The following is a 19,831-nucleotide window of genomic DNA, read 5'->3' as shown; positions in this document are numbered from 1 at the left end:
AAATGTGAGCTCTCCATCTCGGCTGCTTTAGCTTTGGGAGAAAACCTACTTCTTTTTATGTTTCTTTTTTTTCTTTTTTTTTTTTTTTGTATTTTTCTGAAGCTGGAAACGGGGAGAGACAGTCAGACAGACTCCCGCATGCGCCCGACCAGGATCCACCTGGCACGCCCACCAGGGGGGGGCGATGCTCTGCCCCTCCGGGGCGTCGCTCTGCTACGACCAGAGCCACTCTAGCGCCTGGGGCAGAGGCCAAGGAGCCATCCTCAGCGCCCGGGCCATCTTTGCTCCAATGGACCCTTGGCTGCGGGAGGGGAAGAGAGAGACAGAGAGGAAGGAGGGGGGGTGAGAAGCAGATGGGCGCTTCTCCTATGTGCCCTGGCCAGGAATCGAACCCGGGTCCCTCGCACGCCAGGCCTACACTCTACCGCTGAGCCAACCGGCCAGGGCTTATGTTTCTTATTTTGAAGAAATTAAATCAAAACAAAATAATAGCCAAACCATTTTATAACAAGTGAGAAAATTCTCTATTCTTATAGTAGGTACTTGAGGCAGATGTAAGAATAATATCTATACTTTATATATAAGGAAACCAAAGGATAGAAGGGGAGAATTGCTGGAGAAAGTCCATTCATCAGGTCTGGTAAACTGAGAATAGTAACAGTGTGAAATTAGTCTTGCCTAACCTTTCAGTTTTAATTAATTACGGTCGATCATTTTGTTTTCAAAGAAATGCTAGCAATCCCAAATTTTGCCCATATGGATGGAATGGTTTGAAAGAAATGAGTCTGCTGAAATGCTCGTCCACACAGAATTTTCTTCTACGGGGACAATGTGGAGATTTATTTGGAGCTAAAGCTGTGGCTATTACGGTTTCTCAATTCTGAGATAAACATTAAGCCAGATGTTTATGGAAAACAAACAAACAAAAAAGTACTACCAAAAGCACTGAAAGAACAGAAGTGTACAAGTGTCAAATTACAGAAAATTATCTCTGTCAGAGTATGAAGCCACCAACTTTTTATTTTTGTGTGTCTTAAGATAAGAAAATAATCCCCTTGACTTTGGGTGGCAAACACAAATAGTATATAATACAGATGATGTATTCACTGGGGAATAATTTTTTTTCATTTTCTGTTGCATGAGGTTTTAGAACTTTTTCTATGTATTTCTGCATCACTGATCCCAAATCTGAAATCCGTTTTCTGGTGCATGCTCTAGTTTTTATGCAATTTTAATTTCTTTTTGTTACAGTTAATGGCATGCATTGGTTTTTAAATTGGAGTTAAAGGGCAATGACTCTTGGATTGAACATAACCACAAACAAGGCAATTAATGTTTTACAAACATCAATTTACATAATTGTAGTTGTTTTTAAATGTAAAAAATTATTATCTGATAAAAACACCCTCTTATTTTGTTTTAAGATTTAATTATGGCTTCTTTGAGTAGGGGTAAATGTAAGAATAGTCCTGACACTTCTGTTATATATGTAGCTATTACACACTTCAATGTCAAAGGTGCAATATTTCATCATTTGTGACACGTGCATATATTGCCTATTTTCAAGTTCCCCTTGGCGATCCAGACAAGAATTGGGCTCCTCATATTGTGTGCCATAATTGTGAGAAAATGTTTGTGACTGGACAAAAGGAAAACGCAAAAGAATGCCTTTTGGTATTCCCATGGTTTGGCATGAATCTAAGGACCACAGCAGTGACTGTTATTTCTGTCTGATCCATACAAAGGGCATCAGTAAGAAAAAACAGCATATGATCACATATCCTAATATTGCTTCAGCAATACAACCTATCTCACACTCTGAAACACTCCTGGTTCCAGTTCAATGACTTTATTTCTTCTAAGGATGAAGAAAGTGAACATGGTGATCAAGTGTATTTTGATAAGATGCATGAGGAAATGGTTGTAGAATCTGAAGGGTCTTCTTCTGATGCCAAGCAGTCATTAACCCCTCAGCAGTTTAGCCAACCCGAATTGAATGACTTAGTAAGAATGATATATAAATTGTTCTCGACTTTCTGAAGTATGAGGAACATAACTGGATCATTTGTGTGGATCTTAAAATGGTAAATTTCCTGCTAGGACAACAGAGAGGTTTTACAAAGTATCCTTGCTTTCTGTGTTTGTGGGACAGTTGAGTTCGAGAGAAACACTGGACACAGAAGAAGTGGCTGAAATGTGAAGCTCTGGAAGTAGGGATGCAAAATATTGTGAATGAAGCTGTAGTTAATTGAGACAATCATTTTCCCCCCACTTCACATCAACCTTGGCTTAATGAAGCAGTTTGTTCAGGCTTTGAATAGAGAAAGTGAATGCTTTCAACATATTATTTCTGCTTTTCCTGCCTTGTCTTTCGAGAAGATAAAAGCAGGTGTATTCAATGGACCTCAAATTCGAACCCTCATACATGATGAAGAATTTTCCAGGAAGATGAATAAGGAGGAGAAAGCAGCATGGCAGTCTTTTGTGGCAATTGCAAAAAACTTCCTTGGCAACAAAAAAGCAGAAAACTATGAACTTCTCGTTCAAAGGATGCTGTTGGCTTTCTGCGACATTGGGTATAATGTGAGTGTTAAGATTCACTTCCTGAGCCTGACCTGTGGTGGCGCAGTGGATAAAGCGTCGACCTGGAAATGCTGAGGTCGCTGGTTCGAAACCCTGGGCTTGCCTGGTCAAGGCACATATGGAAGTTGATGCTTCCGGCTCCTCCCCCTTCTCTCTCTCTCTGTCTCTCTCTCCTCTCTCTCTCTTTCTCTCTCTCTCCTCTCTAAAAATGAATAAATAAAATTAAAAAAAAATCCCAGAATTGATCAATCAATCTATCTGTAGTACATAATTACAATCAGTAATTCAGTGTATAACATATAATTCAATTAATGGAAAAGAAAACCAGTGGTTTTTTTTATTTTTTTTTAAAAAAGATTCACTTCCTGAACAGTCACCTTGATAAGTTTCCTGAAAATCTTGGAGCTGTTAGTGATGAGCAGATTACTGCTGGAGCATCAAACGAGATTGTCCTCAACAAGTGCACAAACGCAAGAGCTACAAATGCAAATTTTTGCCTGAATAGAATTAAGTAAGTTTTGCACAAATTTTATGATTAAAATAAGTGTTTTAATATGTTCTGTTTCAAAATTGTAGACAAATTCTGATGCAATTATATCTTTTAGTGTATTAGTGTATTTACTGCATTATATAGATTATTATATTTTCACAAAGATGATGCCCAAGAAGACATTCTACTTTATTATGTTAAATTAAATGTTGAAAATTTTCCAATAAGATGAAAACCTAAAATCTTGAATTGCAGAAAACCTGTAGCTTACAGAGAAAAACTAATGTCAGATTTGAGATCAGCACACTCGAATTAGGTAAGAACAAGTGTTTTTGTGGATGCAACAAAAATTTTGTTCCACAGTGTTATAGAAGTGTGCACTTGAAACACATAATTTTATTAGCTAATGTCACTCCAATAAATCTAGTTTTTAAGAATTGTATCCTTGGAACTTAGATTAGTTATTTTCACACTGCAATCTCCAAGTATGTTATTTAGAAAATGTTACACTTTGGTATTTCCTCAAAGATTTCACCTTAAAGACAGCCCAACTAAAATCATCACCTTTGTTGAACAAATTCAAAGAGGCTAGAGCAGCGGTTCTCAACCTGTGGGTCGCAACCCCACCAGTGTCGCAACCCACAGGTTGAGAACCGCTGGGCTAGAGGCTTTGCTAGAAATAAATGATAGAGATTTATTCAAGGACCTTAGGGTTTGTTTGCAAACTAGGAAGGCAAATAGGTAATACCCAGTGTTCTGAAGAAGAAAGAGGCTAAGATTTTTCATAGTAAAAAGTACATTCTTGAGAAGAATCAGACCTGCATTCCTAGTCCTAGGATTGATGTGGAATGTTTATCAGTCAGATGTCTATTGGTCTGGATAATGGCTATTAAGTTGTATGTATATATGAACATTTTTTTCCTTAGTCCTTTGAGGGTTTAACAGAGGATTAGCTGGAGATCAGATGTATTTCCAGGCATTGCTGCAGAACTGGAAAATTCAGAAGATTAATTTCTGAAGCTGGTTAAAACAAAAACAGCCCTGGCCATGTGGCTTACTTAATTAGAGTGCTGTCTCAACACATTGAGGATGCAGGTTCCATCCCCCGTCTGGTCACATGTAAGACTCAATCAATGAATGCATGGATGGGTGGAACAACAGATCAATGTTTCTCTCTCTCTCTAAAATCAATCAATCATAATAATAATAATAAACCTTAAGAAAAAAAAAACAAGAATAGAGTTGTTTCCTCATGCCCCAACCTACTTGATTTTATTTTATTTACTTTTATTTATTTTTTAAGTGAAAAGCAGGGAGGCAGAGAAACAGATTCCTGCACGCACCCCAATCAGGATCCACCTGGCAAGCCCCCTATAAGGCAATGTTCTGCCCTTTTGGGCCACTGCTCTGTTGCTTGGCAACTGAGCTATTTTAGCTCCTGAAGCTAGGCCATGGAGTCATTGTCAGCACCCAGGGTCAACTTGCTCTAACCGAACCATGGCTGTGGGAGTTGCAAAAAGAGATAAAGATTGAGAGGGAGAAGGGAGAGGGGGAGGGTTTGGGAAGCAGATGGTCATATTTCCTGTGTGGCCTGACTGGGAATTGAATCCGGGACATCCACACACCAGGCCCACACTCTACCACTGAGCCAACCAGCTAGGGGTACTTGATTTTAGTAATTTAGCAGCTTGACTATAGTGACTACATTTTATTTCTTAACTCTATTCCTCACCCTTTAAAATTATTTTTCCTTTTGTGTTCTGTGTGTGGAAGTACAATTTACTTAGTTACTCAAGCAAGGAAAGTTTGGAATCTTCCTTGATTCCCAACACTGTCCTACCCCTCCTATCCATTCCAAATCCTGTGAGCTTTTTCTTGTTTTTCATAGCTATTGCTTTACTTTTTACCCTCTCTGCCATTATACCACAGCTTAGATTTTCTTCCCTTGGTCATTGTAACAGCTTCCTCACTGGTTTCACTGTCCCTGATGTTAAGGTGACCAATTGTCCTCCTTTAGGGAGGACAGTCCTTCTTTTGTAAGTTCCATCTTCCATCGAAAAGTGTCCTCCTTATCTCTCTCCCTTCCTGTCTGTCTGTCCCTATCTGTCCCTCTCTCTGACTCTCTCTCTGTCAAAAAAAAAAAGAAAGTGTCCTCCTACATGTCCTCTTTTTTGATATTGGAAGACTAATCTGTAAATGTCCGTATTCGATCAATGCAGAGTCGATCCATTGCATGTGATGTGAGGTATTTGTATTTGACATGACAATTCATCAAGGATCAGTACAGTGCGGTGAGACGTGATTATGAGACGCATGTGCTCCACACAGGAGACCTTGAAAGAGCATGTAATATACTGATCGCACAAATGACTTAGTGTACTTCTTTCTGAAACACGACACGGCACATATGACATTGTAGACTCACGATTATTTCTTTTTCGGTGAATATTCAATCATAGACAGGTAAGCACAATTCACTTACAATTCAATATGAAGGATTTTTCTTGTTCAGATATTTCCAATATATTGTTACAAGATGATAGATTGACAAAAAAATATTCATTCAATGGAAATATTATCTAAATGAATACTTTTTTCTTACAATTATTAAAAATTAATAAGCATGTAAGCATAATTACAATATAAAATATTACAAATGTTTTTATTATGCATTTATCATATTATAGTGTACTATTGTTGCAATGAATAAAATGTTTCTTTTATTTACTATATTGTTTTCTTCAATTTATTTTTGTCCTCCTTTTCATTGTAAAAAGTTGGTCACCTTACTGATGTGGCCCACCTACCTCTTATCTGCCTACTCTTACCCTTGTCTTTGATTTGTTCTCTACTGCTAGAGTAAGTTTTCCAAAAATGGTCAACCAGATTAGGTCACTTTAGAACCTATCCTTCCCCAGTGGTTGGATTTGCTGTAGAATAGACTCAGGTGCCTTGGCAGGACCATGCCTGCTGCAAGGCTTGTATGGCTGTGCCTTGCTCTCGGTCCCACTTGATTTGTCCAGAGGACTCAAGTGGGTCAAATTGTTGTCCTCCAAAATATATGTCCAAGTGCTAACTTCTGGAACTTGTGAATGTGATCTTGTTTGGAGAAGATCTTTGCAGATAGAATTAAGCCAAGAATCTTGAGATGAGATTATCCTGGATTATCTGGTTGAGCCCCAAATCCAAGGACAAATGTGTTTGTTTGAAGAGAGAGAGACAGATGGGAGAAGAGAATCATAGTGAAGAACCTTTTCGTGTAAAGATGGAGGCAGAGATTGGAGGGATGTGTCTATAAGTCATGGAAACCCAAGGACTGCTGAAAGCCACGAGAAGATAGAAGGAGGCATGGAGGGGATTTTCTCTCAGACCCTCCAGAAGGAATTGATCCGGCTGACAAGGTGATCAGACTCCTGTCTTCCACAACTGTTGAGAGGATACACTTCAGTGCTTGGAGCCACCAAGTTTGTGGAAATTTGTTACAGCAGCGCTAGAAAACTAACACGAGTGCATTTTTGAAGGCACTTCGGTGGGTTGGAAGGCCTTTTCCTAGATCTCACAAAAGTTTCTTTACAGCTAGCATGGCCCTGAGTCCTCTGTTATGTGATCACTGCTTGTCTACTCTCTCTTTTCACCCCCTATTCCCTTGGCCAAGTCCTGTTTGCCAAGGACTTACTGGAAATTCAACCCAGGAAACTCGAGCCAACAGTTTACTATGGATACATAAAATCCAGGACAGCCAGATGGAGGGATGCTCAGAGCACTGTGTGTCGGAAAGGGTGCGGTTTCCATACTTCTGCTCTCTGAGCACATTGGCACCTCCACATGTTCTCCAACCCAGAAGCTGCCTGAACCCTACACTTTGGGGATTTTTATGGAGCCTTGATTATATAGGTGTGATGGATCATTAACTCAATTTCTGTTTACCTCCTCTGTGGAGAATGGGAGTACAGCTGAAAGTTCAAGCTTCGAATCACAGCTTGGTCTTTCTGCTGACCAGACCCAGTCAGGAGCCCACAGCAGTCACTTCATTGGAAGAAAAGACATTCCTATCTTTCAGGAGATCCCAAGGGATTCAGGCAATCTCTGTCTGGATCCAGAGTCGAAGACCAAAGGATAGAAAAAAAGATACTCTTATCACTTAGGAAATTACAAGGAATTTCCTGTGCCAGGAAAGATGTATCTCTTTTCTGTTATCTGATAACAACAAATGTCAAGTGATGACATCTGGTGCCAGGCTGTATTTGTCCAGAGAAACAGGTATCTTTTGCTAATTCACAAAAGGTGTCAAAGGGCAGAGGATAGCAATGCTGTGGTTCCAGGATTTGTTCCCTCTAAGTAAATTATCCTGGATATTCCACCTTGCAAAGATGGGACTTCATAATTTAAAAGTGTGATTCCAACGCCTGTGGAGACCTTTCTAAGAAATAAATATTCGTGGAGTATTTTCAGTAAACAGAAAGCTAGGCAATCAGAAGTTCTATAGAATGATCTCTGGCAGCTGGCACAGTGGATAGATTGTCCTGACAGAGTACTAGGGTCACAGGTTCGATCCTGGAGGGTCAGGGTACATAGGAGAAGCGATCAGTGGCTGCCCAACTAAGAGGAACAATGAATTTATGTTTTCTCTTGCTCTCTTTATCCCTTCCTAAAAAAAAAAAAAAAAAAAAAGTTCTGTAGAATGAAAAAAGAATCATAATAGCAGTCTTTTTAGTTGTATTTCTTACTAGACCATGCAGGGTTTTCATTTTGTCAAGCCTTTTCTATTTGTCTCCGAATTCTTTAAAAAAAAGTAATGCTGCATATATGGATATAAAGTATGTTTGTAGACCTATTCCTCAATTAAGTTTCTAAAAATTTTATTCCCATTGTGTTGGTCAGACACATGAGATGTCACTCTAAAAATACGGGCTCTAGAGCCACACTGCCTGGGTGTGACTTTTACCTTGGCCACGCCATCTGTCCCCGATGGCCACAACTATTCTCCTGTCCCTCATGCGTTTTCTTTTTCTTTCTTTTTTTTTTTTAGTTAAAAAAAACTTTATTTCAGGTAAAATTAATATTATCTATAATTTAAGATAAAGCAAGCACGCTTTCTTAGTCCATTATTTTAGGTAATTGTGATGTCTATAAGCAGAGTTACTGAGAATCATTTCACTATTTGCCTACATGTTTTCTGGAAGCCTCTGTACCTTTTCTTGGTAGGACTTCCAGTTTTTCTGACTTCTGCCCTCTCTTCCAGGGAGTCCCCCTGGCGTTTTTCACGAAAGGCCCGATTATCACAGTAAGCCTTAGACGCTCTTTCAATGCAGTTTCCTTTCTGACATTTTACTGCCCTAAGGATTCCAGACTCCTTGCAACATTTGATAAAATCTTGAGCTTGTTCTGAACATTTCTCTCGGGCCTTTCCTCTCATTATTTTAGGGATCGAGACATCTTTTTCAACATGTCTGAGATGCTTGCTGTTCTGCTGGGTCAAGCGCCATTTCGGCGACAGAGACCTCATGCTCTTCTTAGAAGGGATTACTGACGCTGCTCTCTCCGAGGGGGCAAGGCGGCTGTTTCTTACCTTGCATCTAGATTGTTTTATCATTATCATAGAAATGAAACTGTGACTTCCAAGACTAGGTCTTAAAAAGCATACATGGACCATTACTCAGCAATAAAAGGAACAAATTATTAATATCTGCATAGCCGGAAGTATCTAAAGGGCATTTTGCGTAATGAAAAAAGCCAATCTGTAAAGGTTACAAATCATATGATTCCATTTATATAATAACATTCTTGAAATGCTAACACTATAGAGATGGAGAACAGGTGAGTGGTTGTCAGGGGACAGGTATGGGGCAGGAGGGTGGGTGTGACGATAAAGGGATAGCGCAGGATGTCCCTTTGTGGGACAGTTATGTATGATGATTGTGGTGGTGAGTATATGCATCTTAACATGGAATCAAATTGCACAGAATAAACACACACACAGAGACACACACATAAATGAGTCCATGTATTTATTTTTTTAATTTTTATTTTATTTATTCATTTTAGAGAGGAGAGAGAGAGGGAGAGAGAGACAGAGGGAAGGAGCTGGAAGCATCAACTCCGGTATGTGCCTGACCAGGCAAGCCCAGGGTTTCGAACCAGCGACCTCAGCATTTCCAGGTCGACGCTTTATCCACTGCGCCACCACAGGTCAGGCAATGAGTGCATGTAAAAACCAGTTAAACAGAATAAGTCCATAGTCTGGTTAACAGTATTGTGCAAATGTCAATTTCTGGTTATGATATTGGTCCACAGTTATATTGCTCTCACCGTCAGGGGAAGCTCAGTGAAGGGTTCAGAGTGCTCTATTACCACAGTAATAACTTCCTGTTAGTCTATAGTTCACTCAAGATAAAGTTTGTTTTGTTTTTTAAAAGGCAATACAACTTTTACCTGTTCTTCGGAGGCTTGCATTTGGAGTTCCACTGTGACGCAATGAAAAAGTCCAGGCCACACGGAGAGGTCATGTGTGGGGTTCTGAGTGACAGTGCCATCTGCAGTCCCAGCCAGCAGGGATATAAGTGAGGAAACATTCAGGATGACTCCAGCTATGGCCATTACCTGACTGCAGCCCCAAGTGAGAATCACTAAGTGGAACTGCCTGGCTGAGCCCAACGTCTAGAACCATGAGAGGTAACGATGAATTGTTATTAGAAGCCCTTAGTTTTGAAGCAATTCATTAGGCAACAACAGTAGACCAGAGCCCCATCAGTGTGCTCTGGGTACCTCTGTGTTCCACTTCATGTATGAAATGAAAAAAAAAAATAGTACTGGCACCACAAGGTTATAACAAGCAGGAAGCAAGTCAACAAGTAAAGAATCTAGGGCATTGTTTATATGAGGTTAACAACTGTTAGCTACAAGTTATTATTCTGCAATCTAAACTATAATAAAAGGACAGACAAAATATGGAATAGCCCATTTACCTTTGGGTCAATTCTAAAATGACACTAACTGACTCATCCCTTCTTATCCCAGGAGACTGAGAGCGAGAACTAGAACTTGGCAACAGAGTGACTTCTATATTGAGCACATCCTTGGATGACCTCTGCTCTCTGGTTGGCCTGTGGGGTAAATGTACATTCTAAATATAAATGATGGTTCTATTAAGTTATTCCCTTCCCTTCGGTCTCAGAGGGAGTAACTTTTCTCTTTATTGTGGATAAAGCCTTCAGAGCTAAAAGTATTTGTGGGCACTACTCTGTTCTTTGCAATCAAAATACATACTTTATTTATTTATTTATTTATTTATTTTTAAATACTTTACTTATTCATTTTAAAGAGGAGAGAGAAGGAGGAGGAGCAGGAAGCATCAACTCCTATATGTGCCTTGACTGGGCAAGCCCAGGGTTTTGAACAGGCAATCTCAGCGTTCCAGGTCGATGCTTTATTCACTGTGCCACCACAGGTCAGGCTCAAAATATGTACTTTTATGGAAAATGTCCTTTGTTTGAATAGCACCTGAGCTATTTCGGAAGTTTATAGTATAATACATAGCTTTGTAAAAAAAAAAATACCTTCTTTCTTTTCAGATTTAGCACAGTGTACTAAATCAAATTATCTTTAAGGACTTCTTTTCATTACACTGTTTATTATATTTTTAAATTATTCTTTACCACTCTACTCTTACCTCTGGACCACATAGTTATTGTCGGCATCCCTATGGGTTGAGCCACAGACCACTTTTAGAAGGAAGACTAGGCAGAAGGGAAAGAAGAACTGATGAGGGGGAGCCTGGGGTCTGGAGGCCACCCCCAGGGAATCTGAATTCCCCAAGGACTAGTGCCTGGTCAGAGACAGGGGAGATGCTGACTGCAGCTCCTCGGTGGAGCAAGGATGTACTACTCTAACAGGGGCCTCGAGCAGTGCTGGAAAAATACTTCGAATTCAGACTTTGGATAATGCCAAATCATTAACCCTTAGGTTCTGGTCCTTGATCCTGATCTCTATGGGGTTTTTTTGGAGGTTGCCTTGGTATCTGGATTCAGTGTGACCGACTCAGCCCAGTCAACCTGGTCTGTAATACTTAATCCCTAAGCAGAAAGAAACGAGAGAGAAAATGGATGTGTGGGATCAGTGGGGGTGGGGGTGAGATGTTGAGGGGAAAAGCAGAGTTCCAGGTATACACACACACACTATGGGACAGTTTCTGCACCATCAATTTGAACTCTGAGTTATCACAAAACAACATTAAAACATAACTTGGGCTCACTACGTCTTCTTGTTGCAGCTGTGACAGTATTATGATGGCAGATTTCCTGATCTATGGCCTTTATCATTAAGGCCTTCACATCCAAATTGGCTTTGAATGCAAATATGCATTTTATCCACTAGAATCTGGGAAACATATTATGGAGTTACCTGAAAATTAGGACAAATATCTCAGCAGCTAGAGAATTAAGAATTTCTGCCTTACAGATGACCATGCTTTACCAAGGGCCAGCACTTGAGCTGACCCTGCCACTCTCCTGACCACATTATAGGAGTGCTTAAAGGAATGACAATGACTACAAGCTCAATTTAGCTATTTGAGAGTCTATGGATTCAGAATTGGAAAGAAAGAAGTTGAAAAAAAAAACCCACAGATGTAATTAGTGGACCTCAGAGAATGTTTTCTGCAAAAAAAATTACCAGTGCCTGCAGGGGGTATAAGATAAAGAATATACCTTAAATTGCACCAATGAGGGATTACTTGTAATTAATCACCATCATCTTTTTCTTTGTACGGTGGTTATTAACCAGTCTAAACTGTGTGTACATTTACTACATCAGGTGGCTTTTTCGTAACCCTTCCATGGTTCTCAAACATTAGCATTCATGAAAATTATGGCCCTGGCCAGGCCAGATAGCTCAGTTGGTTAGAGCATCGTCCTGATACACCAAGCTTGCGGGTTCAGTCCCCGGTCAGGGCATAAGCAGAAACACGTCAATGTTTCTGTTTCTCTCCCTTTCTCTTTTTTCCCCCTCTCTCTGAAATCAAAAATAAAAATATTTTTTAAAAATTACCTGGAGATTCCTGGATGGCTGCCTTCAGAATCTGAGTCAGTAGGCAGAGCCCAGGAATTGTCATCTGCTCCACCTGGGGGTTTCCAGTTGAATTCTCCAACTGGGAAATCTGCCCAGCCCTGATGAGTCTCAAGTAGGTGGCCCTCGCTGGATTCGTGCTTTGTCTTGATGACTGAGAAAAATGATAGTTTGTCTTCTAGTCTGCTACTTACTTGCTGACGCTGGGCAAGTCATTTCTATTCTCTTGACCTCAGTTTCCCCCTGTTAAAAATGCAGCGATAGATTGTAGTGGGAATTTAATGAAAATGCACTTAAAGGACCACAGGCACAAATGTGAATTCCCTCAACCTTTACCCAGCTTAGAAATTGAACACATACTATAGTGCTTCTCCAAGAAAGTGTGTTCTAGAGCCAAGCAACTGAACTAGTCAAACTTTTGAAACATGGTCCATTTGCAAGCTTGCAGCTTGAATCTGGTAGAAGTTTAATCTTATATACAGAAGACCAGGTGTTGAGAAAAATTTACTTTCAAATGCTACAGACGGCAGCGTAAGTGCTAAGGTCGTTAATTTTGCATAGGACTCAGCTTGTACTCTGCTTTTCCATAATTCTAGTTTACATGGGATAATTCCATGTAGGTATCTCAACCACTTCAACATGTCTAGACTTTGTCACCCCCTTACCATCTCAGGACTCTGGAGATTCATTCTTCTCTTTGTCTTTCTTTTCTAATCCATGTTATCCCCAAAGAATGTTATTAACTAATTTCTTTTCTATAAGATCAACACAGATCAGAATGAGAAAGCTCTGTTTAAGACATACAGAATGGAGCAAAAGTAGGTTTCCAGTTGTTCACATGGAAAATAGTACAATAATTCATAAATAATAACACAAGAATGAACTCTGTACTTTGCATACTCGTAACTGTAAGCTTACTTTTGCCCCATCCTGTTTTTGAGATCAAAGCTTCAAAAGTGCCCATTCACCTGAGATTTGAATAAACAAAGATGAACCTTCTATGAGAAATTGACATAATTATTGAAATAAAACATAGATTTATATTTGTTTTATGAAAGTAGCCTATATAATTTATATATTTGGGCCCTATATACGAGTCTAGAGTTATATGTAATCTGGCCAGTCCCCCTCTATGGGTAATATGTAGGTGGTGTAATATTAAGCTTCAAGAGGGCAGGAGTCACATGTAACTCACCACAGTGTGCCCACTGCCTAGGGCAATGCCTGGCACAGTGGACCCTCCAAAAATATTTGTTGGATGAATGCATAGGTTTGGAGTTTCAACAGTTGAATTTCTACTAGAATTTTATTCAGTTGTTTATGTGATACTCCTTGTTTCCTTACTCATAATGATTTTATTGCCTTCGTTCAAGATGATACCCAGTCATAGATGGCAAAGGGGATCAGTTTAGAGCAGGGGTAGTCAACCTTTTTATACCTACCACCCACTTTTGTATCTCTGTTAATAGTAAAATTTTCTAACCACTCACCAGTTCCACAGTAATGGTGATTTATAAAATAGGGAAGTAACTTTACTTTATAAAATTTATAAAGCAGAGTTGCAGCAAGTTAAACCATATAATAATAATTACTTACCAAGTACTTTATGTCAGATCTTCGCTAAGTTTGGCAGAATAAATCTTTATAAAACAACTTACTATAGTTAAATCTATCTTTTTATTTATACTTTGGTTGCTCCACAACCGCCCACCATGAAAGCTGGAACGCCCACTAGTGGGCAGTAGGGACCAGATTGACTACCACTGGTTTAGAACATGGAAATGTGATTAGCTGCATACCAGAGCCAAGCATTTATTTAAAAATATTGGGATGCCTTTTAGAAGGTGATTGTCAAGAATTGCAATGATAGTTTTTCATTTGCTTTGATTTCTTTCTCTAACAGCTACTTGAACGTCTACTTCCATGTGAATTAACTTTTGCCCTGACTTCCTTTGACACTAATCTCCCATCTTTTAGATCGTTTCTTCTTTGCCCTTGACTGTTCTTCCTGTTGCTTCCTAAATGTGGCCAACTGTTGACTACTGACTCCTCTCATTTCGCTATTCTTTCTTAGAGCTTATCTATTTCCAGCACTTCAAGTACTGTTTACATCTCTGGCCTGATTTTGATCCTTTATCTTCAAATGCTGCTTGTAATTCTCCAGTTAGGTGTTCTGCCTATTTCAAATTCATTGTCTATAACAGAACTCATCTTTGATGGTGGTCCCTTAAGTGTTTTATTCATGCAGACTCAAAAAGACTAATCTTGAAAATAATTTTTCTTCTTTTTATTTAGAAGATTACCAGTGACATCTCTGACTGATGAGTGGATAATGTGGAATCTAAATACTCATTCCAAAGCGTCTACTGATATAGAAGGTTTACTGAATATTGTGTGTTAACCCTAAAATCCAAATTGAAAAAGAAATTAAACAAAAGAGCTCCAGGCTATATCATACTTACTTGTATTTCTTCCTAAAAGTTACCATAGACATAAAATAAGTATGATAGATATAAATATCTATATAATATCTACATTAGTAAGGCTTTTTAGAGGTTGTTAGAAATTTAAAATTTTTATACAGTAGATTAGGAAAAAATGTTTGGGTGATACCAATAAAGTGCTGGATATTTCCTTGGGACACATCCATTGACATGTTTTTAGGTTGAACAGATCCTGGTAGTAAGAAGAGGAGATTAAATGTGACTTAACTCTCCTCAAAAATCATTCCAATCACTGACCATTCTTACATATAGATCCAACTATTCTCACGCGTTTCTGGGCTGTTTTCCCCCCGGAACTTTGAATATATCATCTGACTGCTTCATGGACAGACTCCATGGTTTCTGATGAGAAATCTGCAGTTAATTTTATTAAGGCTCTTTTATACTCAATAAGTAGCTTTTCTCTGCTGCTTTCAAGATTTTTTTCTCATCACTGGCTTTTGACAAATTGTCCTTAGTGGGCTACGATAACATCTATTACAAGATCAGAGTACCTCGTGATTATAGCAGTGGTTCTGTAGCTTTAATCTGTAGCTGTGAACCCAATGAAGTTTATATAAAAGAAAACACACATGGTGTTAGCTACATAAACGATAAACCCATTGACTTGATTCCTACTATACTATTGACAGGCAAAATATTGGCCTTCTATACCTCAAAGGTTATTGACACTTTATATAATTAAAATAACCACTTGCAAACTATTTCAAGTGAAAAGGCTAATAATGTCTTCTTGACTCTGAGAAAGTATCGCATGCATATCTTTGTTTCCTATGGGAAGCTTTGGAAACATTCCAAATCCTGTTCAGACTCCAAATGGGTTACATGTATAATGCAAATGATAAAATTTGAATACACAATCACTGGTGAGTCCATTGTTGGAGAAAAAGAAAGACGTGAGTTCAAACTACTTCCCAAAATGGAGAATTGGACTAAGAATAAATGTGTGAGTAGGAAAATTCCATCCTTTGATGTATTTTAAATTTCCTCCTGTATTCAGCTGGAAGTTTATAAAGCTGTCACATCAGACCCGATACTTTTCCAGTAATTGTCTGAGGAAATGAAACACGTATCACTGAACCAGGTGAGTCAGTGACTCTGTGCAAACAGGCAAGGACTAAAACGCTCACTGTACAGATTAAGGTGTTTATGTGGCCATAACTGTAGGACATTTGAAGAATATGTTCGTGGAAAATGAGGCCAGGCTAACTCCAAAGAAATTCTGAAAGGCATTTCCATTATAATAGTAAAGAATCTTATAGAACATTGTAACAAGCCTCATGACTCAAAACCCAAGCTGTGGGCCCTGGCCGGTTGGCTCAGTGGTAGAGCGTCGGCCTGGCGTGCAGAAGTCCCAGGTTCGATTCCCGGCCAGGGCACACAGGAGAGGCGCCCATCTGCTTCTCATTCCTCCCCCTCTCCTTCCTCTCTATCTCTCTCTTCCCCTCCCGCAGCCAAGGCTCCATTGGAGCAAAGATGGCCCGGGCGCTGGGGATGGCTCCTTGGCCTCTGCCCCAGGCGCTAGAGTGTCTCTGGTCGCGGCAGAGCGACGCCCTGGAGGGGCAGAGCATCGCCCCCTGGTGGGCGTGCCGGGTGGATCCCGGTCGGGCCCATGCGGGAGTCTGTCTGACTGTCTCTCCCCGTTTCCAGCTTCAGAAAAATACAATAAATAAATAAATAAAATAAAAAACTAACCAACCAACCAACCAAACAAACAAAAAACCCCAAGCTGTCTAGCTCTTAGCACTGGTACAATTTGAGTACCTGGTGTAGCTGACTTATAAGAGAAGTACCCACATCTACAGGTAGTGGGTCTTACAGAACACTGATATCCCAAGAGAGCATCAGGATTAAAGGACATGCTCAAATGTATTTATTGAATGAAGTGTGTTCAAAGATATAAGAAAAGGAAAAAAAATCTCCTCAGATAAAAATTTGATCCAGATGGAAAAAAACAGATTTTTTTAAAGCATTTTAATTAATTAATTTCTTTATTTTGTGACAGAGACAGAGAGAGGGACAGACAGTAAGGGAGAGAGATGAGAAGCATTAAGTCTTTGTTGGGGCATCTTAGTTGTTCGTTGATTGCTTTCTCTTCTGTGCCTTGTCCAAAGGCGGGGGTGGGGGGGCTACAGCAGACCGAGTAACCCCTTGCTCAAACCAGCGATCTTGGGCTCAAGCTGGTGAGCCTTGCTCAAACTAGATGAGCCCATGCTCAAGCTGGTGACCTCAGGGTCTTGAACCTGGGTCCTCCGCATCCCAGTCTGACGCTCTATCCACTGCGCCACCGCTCAGTCAGGAGGAAAAAAACAGATTAAAAACTTTGACTAAGATGCAAGTTGTAGGTCTTCATGGAATAGTACAAGGTGTGGTAATTAATTTGCAGGAAAAGACAAGTTACCAACACACAGGCTATCTCAAACAATAAAAATAAAAATGTGGTTTAAAAAAAACCCACCTCATTGAGTAATTTCAGTAAATGGAGAAACTGTAATAAGAAAATACAGGAAACTTTAAGTAGGTGAGAGTAGCTCTAGAATATTAGAATAAAAATCCAGTGTCAAAGTTTTCCATGGCTATCATTTGGTTTAAACATTTTACTTGGAAATTTTTCAGTATCAAAACCTTGTAGGAAAGACCTGTATAGCTCCTGAAGTAGAAAAACTGTGTGATTTGAAAAACAGGAAAATATGATTCAGTTAGAAAATATCTTGAAGCTTAGTCTCTGAACATATAAATAATGCTCAAGGCAAAACAAAACAAGGCTAACTAGGAAGAGGATAATTCCACACAGAAATCAAATAAAAGCGTTAAACCCAAATTTATATAAGAATAAAGTGTCATGGATTCATCAAGAGAGAGAAGGAAGGCCCCAAAAGCCAACTACAGAGGCTCAAGCATCTCTACTTGCACATAATTCTTGGTGTACAATCCAAGTAAGATTACAGGGGCCTTTTAGAGAGACACTGTCTCGCTTATATTGGAGAAGGTTAAAGACAATGGGATTGGAGTGGGGTCACTCCATCAAAGGCAAACCAAGAGGCTTTGGCGGGAGGGTCAGCCAACACTGGAGCGAAAGTCCTTGAACTGGACCCAAGAGGATGTGGATCTCTGCAGTTAGCCCAAGGAATTAAAAACAGATGTCCTAATATATTTTTTAACCTTTTTATTGTAAAACAAAATGGATAGAGTAAAGCATAAAAAACTAAAAGTAGATATAGTCATCTCTCCAAAGGATCAATAACCAGTAATCTTAGCACTTGAGTACCTACATTGGCCTCTAACTCAGACCGTCCTTGAATGCCAGCATTAAATTTCTGCAGTCTGTCATGCACTTTCTGCTGGGCCACTGGGGAGGTCTCGTGGGGATGGGGAAGGAAGGCAAGGAGTTCATTCTATCGGTATAAAAGAAACAGTGTGTGTAAAGGCCCTTCTCAGAGGAAATTCCACTTAAGAAAAGTAAGTCTTGATACTGGGTGGCCTAATATACAAGATAGTATCTTTCTTTACCTAATTAACTGCTTGCAAAATACTCATGTTATAATGCTGACAGGACCCAGCTTGATGGTTTCTCACTGGCTAAATTTGAGGCAATTTGAGCATCAAAATACATGTTAGTATCACCTATCGAATAAAGCAAGAATCCTTGAATCCATATACTATTGTGAATGAATAAATGCAGAGATGGGAAAGTTGAACTACAGAAGGCATGACTGAGTTAGAAAATCACCGCTGGATGCTAAAACTATGGGTAAATTTTGAGAACAAACAGCATTCTTATACAGCATCTCCTTTATGTTACTTATGTTTACAACGTGGAAAAAGTCACAGTGGGGAAGCAAAGCAGCTACCACCTTAATCAAATGAGCAAAGCCGAGTTCCAGTATTGAGACAGATCATCGGTCTGTGTCCTTTCCTCTCCCCACTGTTATACACTGAGGACATACCAGACAAACCCAAGTTGACGGACTTTCTACAAAATAGCTAACCTGCAGTCTTCAAATATGTCAAGGTCTAGAAAGACAAAGAAAGGCTTAGGAATTGTTTCAGGCAAAAGGAGTCTTAAGAGATATGACAACTAAATGCAACGTATGGTTCTGGACTGGCTCTTGGAGAAGCTGTAAAGATGTTTGGAGCAATTGCTGTGATTTGAATAGGGATTGTGTTGTAGTATAAACTTCCTCATTTTGATAATTATATTATGGTTATATATGAGAATGTCCTGTTCTTCTTAGGACATACACACTGGATTATTTAGGGGTAAAAATCCATTACTTAGGGGTAAAGCGGATAATATCTTCAAATTACTCTGAAATGGTAAAAAAAAAAAAAAAAGGTGTATGCGAAGAGAGGAAAACAGAAAAGTTAAAAATTGTGCAAGTTAAAAATGGAAGGGTTTCTTCACACTATTCTTATAATTTTTCTGCAGATTTTAATATCAAAATTAAAAGTTTCAGGCAATGATAAAGTGTTTGCAAATTTCACCTCTTTCAGAGTCTGGGATTCCATCCAAATTCAGTTGTTCAGTTTCTTGTTCCAGAGGAAGTAGTGATTTGGATACTACATTCTCCCTAATAACAATAAGGGACTATGACATAAAACCTCTAATAGGTGATAAAAGTACACATTTTTAATCAGTATTTATGGAAATACTGTCTTCCTTAATAGTTTTACGTAAGTTTCTAATCTGTTCTCCTTCTTAACAGGAAAAGGCAAGACCTTTAACATGGGGAAAATTTTTACTATAGAAATATTCAAGTGGAGGATGGGAAGTCACTTGTCAGGAACATCTTAGAAAGACTGTATTCATCAGCAAGAATACAGCATAGCTAATTCTAATTGCTAGAATTACCTTGTAAATATTTTATTAAAAATTCCACATAAGGAATAGTTCTTGCAATTTAGAGAATTCCAAAGTCTAGAACTCTCATTTTCTCTGTCCCTGGATCCTCCTGCCTTCAGTGTTATGCTAAGCAGCAGTCATTTTCTGGGTCGATAATTCTGATCCTGACGCTGTTACAAAATAAACCATTAGTCTCTGGATGCACTGGTCAGCATCTGTTCACTTGCTGATTATTTGAGAACATTGGTTCTTGGACAAAGGCTGAACTTGATATTGGAGCAGGGCTTTGTGGCCACAGAAACTTATCCGATCAACTCCCAGGATACTTGTGAGTGCTAAACGGCCTAT

General features: G+C 39.3%; 1 pseudogene; it reads right to left on the bottom strand.

Moving 5' to 3' along the window:
- Window positions 1-8,222: 8,222 nt before the first annotated feature.
- LOC136306438 (COX assembly mitochondrial protein homolog pseudogene) lies at window positions 8,223-8,559 on the bottom strand (annotated as a pseudogene).
- Between the last annotated feature and the right edge of the window lie 11,272 nt (window positions 8,560-19,831).

The sequence above is a fragment of the Saccopteryx bilineata genome, chromosome 5, assembly GCF_036850765.1.
Source record: "Saccopteryx bilineata isolate mSacBil1 chromosome 5, mSacBil1_pri_phased_curated, whole genome shotgun sequence".
NCBI classification, from domain to species: domain Eukaryota; kingdom Metazoa; phylum Chordata; class Mammalia; order Chiroptera; family Emballonuridae; genus Saccopteryx; species Saccopteryx bilineata.
The sequence above is the reverse complement of the archived record's forward strand: the minus strand, read 5'-3'. Positions and strand labels throughout refer to the sequence as shown.